Raw genomic sequence first — 4,716 nt, 5'->3', positions numbered from 1 at the left:
GATAATGGCCATTCTGACCGGTGTTAGGTGATACCTCATTGTAGTTTTGATTTTCATTTCTCTAATAATTGGTGATGTTGAGCATCTTTTCATGTGTTTGTTGGCCATCTGTATGTCTTCTTTGGTGATATGTCTATTTAGGTCTTCCGCCCATTTTTTAGTTGGGAGTGCTTGTTTTTTTGATATTGAGCTCCATAAGCTGTTTGTTAAATACATGCAATTTTATTCTATTAAAATTGTTCTCAATAATTATATTCAATAATTATTCAATTATAATATATTCTATTATATTTGAATATGATATATAATATATATTACATGTATATGATATATATATATTATATAATATATTCAATTCAATAAAGCTGGAAACCAAACAAAACATCTCCCAAAGCTGTTCCATTAAATTCTATGGCTTCAAGAAACTGTTAGATGCTCATTGAATATCATGATAATATCTTCATCAGCAACCTATAGATTTAAAAAAATAAAAAAGATAACAAACTTGTGCTCTTTGGGAAAAACAATCTCATCTGGTTTGCTTGTTTTTGTGTTTTAAAATACAGAAAAATACCATAAAAATTATAATAAAAAGTCATATGTGAATTCCCAGAGTAAACAAATATTGATATTTTCTCAAAAAAAAAAAGATTTGTTAGGTTGCATCCAGATGAGCCTTTGCTCCAGTCCTAATAAAGCTCCACAACTAAGACATTCCTCTTCTGAGAACTCTATCTGATGCCTTGTGTTTTATGATGCCTCCCCACTCCAGCTTTGCACACAAAATATTCCCAGCCCTAGGTGAATGTGGGAATTGTTTGGCCTACTGCTTTCTAACAGACTTTCCCCAGCATCAAATAGTGTCCTCATTTGCGATCACAAATTAATGCTCATCAAAAGACTCAGGGGGAAGGCTCTGCAGATCTCCAAAGCTCTTTCTTTGTGCAGTTCCCTCCTCTCTGGCACTCTGCTTGGCTAATAATAGCTGCCTTCCCCTCCAAAAACTCCAGTATCTATCTCCTCAACCCAGCAAGACCACCAGACTCTGAATTTCCCTTCCCTCCACTATAATGTAGAAACTTCCTCCAGGGAATAAGTTGAGGAAATCAAGGGGTTTGCTTCATTAATTTCCCATTTCTCAGGGTTCACAGTCTTGCAAGGCCTGTTGCCCAATGTCTGAAACATTGTTTCACTTATTTTGTCTGGTTTTCTAGTTAAGTGGAAAGGTAAATCTAGTCCCTGTTACTACCTCATGGCTGAAAGTGTTAAGTCCCTCCTAACTCTGGTTTTGCATTCCTCAAATCTATCTTCTTCCTTATAAAGCCAGAGTGATATTTCATAAATGCAAGTATAACATTATCTCTCCTCACTTAAAACCCCTCAATTGCTTCCACCTGACACTAATCCCATTCTTAAACTCTAGGTTCCTGTCATGCTAAGCAGTCCTGGAATTCATCAGGCTGTTTCATGCACCTATGCTTATTTTACTCCCCACTCCTTTAGCCTTTAAAAGATAGCTCTTGGGCTTCCCTGGTGGCGCAGTGGTTGAGAGTCCGCCTGCTGATGCAGGGGACACGGGTTCGTTCCCCGGTGCGGGAAGATCCCACATGCCGCAGAGTGGCTAGGCCCGTGAGCCATGGCCGCTGAGCCTGCGCATCCGGAGCCTGTGCTCCGCAATGGGAGAGGCCACAACAGTGAGAGGCCCGCGTACCAAAAAAAAAAAAAAAAAAAAAGATAGCTCTCTGTGGTCAGAGGGTAAAAACTTCCAGTTAAAAGAAGAATAAGTTTGGGGGATCTAATGTACAGCATGGTGATTATAGTTAATAATTTGTATTACATACTTGAAAGTTGCTAAGAGAGATTGTCAACATTCTCACCATAAAAAAGAAATGGTAGGGACTCCCCTGGTGACGCAGTGGTTAAGAATCCGCCTGCCAATGCAGGGGACACGGGTTTGATCCCTGGTCCAGGAAGATCCCACATGCCGCAGACCAACTAAGCCAGTGCACCACAACTACTGAGCCTGCACTCTAGAGCCTGTGAGCCACAACTACTGAAGTCCAAGTGCCACAACTACTGAAGCCTGCGCGCCTAGAGCCCAAGCTCCACAACAGGAAAAGCCATGGCAATGAGAAGCCCGCGCACCACAACAAAGAGCAGTCCCCGCTCCCCGCAAGAAGAGAAAACCCGTGTGCAGCGACAAAGACCCAATGCAGCCAAAAATAAACAAATTTTAAAAAAAAAGAAATGGTAGTATGTGAGATGACAGAGGTATTAGCTAATGACATGGTGGTAATCATTTTGCAATATAGAAGTGTATCAAGTCAACATGTTGTACACCTTAATATTACACAATGTAATATGTCAATTATATCTCAATGGGAAAAAGAAAGGCACAGCTCTCTGTATCCTTTATGAATACTTCAATAACCACTCACTGCATCTGGCACAGTCAATTCCTTCTTCCTTTGTACTGACATTTTATCTAGTACTGAATTCAGTTGTTGTTATTATTGTTAACCATATTATTATCTGTTCATCACACATATATTGAAATTAGTTGTGGGCAGGTGCCACAGAGAGGTGTAGAGGAGCGAGACCCTGGCCCCTGACGCTCCTGGCCCCTGAGTTCATCCCGCTTCTCCACCCCTTGGGCCTGACCGGCCAGCCCCAAGAGTGCTGCGAAGCCACCAGACCCTGGACGCCTGCGGGCCCCACATGTCCCCAGAGCTAGACCTAGGTCAGGTGGCAGCTCAGTGGCCAGACTGGACTCTGAACATCCTGGTGGTGGTGGCGCACTGACCTAACGGCTCTGGCCAGAAGTACCAGTTGGTGGTGGATGGTGGGGTGGCTTGGGCAAGTTGGCGCTCCCCATCCGACTCATACAGTCGTCTTTTGTAACAGATTGTGCGCCAACCAGCTGCTTTGTGTGTGTGTGATAGATGACAGAGCAGCCCAGTTAGATGTTCTGGATACAATAGGACAAGAAGTTTGGAGCTATAAGAGAACAGTTCCTGAGAACTGATGAGGGCTTCCTATTGCTCTTTTCAGACATACATAGAAGCAGTTTTGAAGAAATCTGTGAGTTTCAAAGACAGACTCTCAGAGTAAAGGATCATGATGAGTTCCAATGATTTTAATTGGTAATAAAGCAGACCTGGATCATCATAGACAGGTAATGTAGGCAGAATAGCAGTTAACCCACAACTTAAGGTAACATACTGTGGGGGTGTCAGCAAAGATTAGGATGAACGTAGATCAAGGTTTCCATGAACTTGTCTGGGTTATAAGGAAATTTCAAGAGTGGGAATGTCTTTCTTCACCAACGAGGAAAGAAAAAGACAAGAAAAGCTGCCATTGTGTCATTTTCTAAGAATTATTTGAGTTCTAGCTACCCACTGCCAGGAAAAGCCTGCATCTTCTCCTTCTCTCCTTACAGTTTACATCATGTTGGTACCTTTCTAGCCTTAGACAAATGATCCTGGTAGCCTTAGACCAAGAAGCTGGTTAATCCTTTCCATGAAGCTAACCTTATGGTCATTTCAAGACAGATTTAAAGGAAACACTAAGGATGCTTCAAAAATTAGCTGATTCCATATACAAAATGAACTCAAATGAATTGAAGACTTAAATGTAAGACCTGAAACCATAAAAGTCCTAGAAGAAAATATAGGTGGTACACTCTTTGACATCAGTCTTCGCAAAGTTTTTTTTGGATATGTCTCCTTAGGCAAGGGAAACAAAAGCAAAAATAAACAAGTGGGACTACATCAAACTAAAAAGCTTTTGCATATCAAAGGAAACCACCAACAAAGTGAAAAGGCAACCTAATGAATGGGAGAAGATATTTTCAAAAGATACGTTCCATAAGGGGTTGATATGCAAAGAGCTCATGCAACTCAATATCAAAAAAGCCCAAACAGTTTGATTAAAAAATGGGCAGAAGACCTGAATAGGAATTTTTCAAAGGAGACATACAGAAGGCCAACAAGCACCTGAAAAGGTGGTAAACATAACTAATCATCCAGGAAATGCAAATCAAAACCACAATGAGACACCACCTCACACCTATCAGAATGGCTGTTATCAAAAGGACAAGAGGGCTTCCCTGGTGGCGCAGTGGTTGGGAGTCCGCCTGCCGATGCAGGGGACACGGGTTCGTGCCCCGGTCCAGGAGGGTCCCACGTGCTGCGGAGCGGCTGGGCCCGTGGGCCATGGCCGCTGGGCCTGCGCGTCCAGGGCCTGTGCTCTGCGGCGGGAGAGGCCGCGGCGGGAGAGGCCTGCGTACCGCGAAAAAAAAAAAAAAGGACAAGAAACAACAAGTGTTGGTAAGGATGTGGAGAAAAGGGCACCCTCATGCAAGGTTGGTAGGAATGTAAATTGGAGTAACCACTATGGAAAACAGAGTGGGGGATTCTCAAAAAACGAAGAAAAGAACCACCATATGATCCAGTAATTCCACTCCTGGATATATATCTGAAGAAAACAAAAACACCAATTCAAAAAGCTACATGCACTGCAGTGCTCATTGCAGCATTATTTACAATAGTGAAGATATAGAAGAAACTTAAGTGCACATCAATAGATGAATAGGTAAAGAAGATATGGCATGCATATATATATATATGTATGTATGTAATAGAATACTACTCAGCCATAAAAAAGAATGAAATCTTGCCATTTGTGACAATATGGTTGGACCTAGAGGGTATTATG

The 4,716-nt window shown here is 42.0% G+C and overlaps 1 pseudogene; it reads left to right on the top strand.

Annotated features, from left to right (window-relative positions):
• The first annotated feature begins 2,805 nt into the window (after nt 1-2,805).
• LOC101276598 (ras-related protein R-Ras2-like) lies at nt 2,806-3,373 on the top strand (annotated as a pseudogene).
• The last annotated feature ends 1,343 nt before the right edge of the window (nt 3,374-4,716 follow it).

Source organism: Orcinus orca, chromosome 1 (genome assembly GCF_937001465.1).
Source record: "Orcinus orca chromosome 1, mOrcOrc1.1, whole genome shotgun sequence".
NCBI classification, from domain to species: domain Eukaryota; kingdom Metazoa; phylum Chordata; class Mammalia; order Artiodactyla; family Delphinidae; genus Orcinus; species Orcinus orca.
The sequence above is the reverse complement of the archived record's forward strand: the minus strand, read 5'-3'. Positions and strand labels throughout refer to the sequence as shown.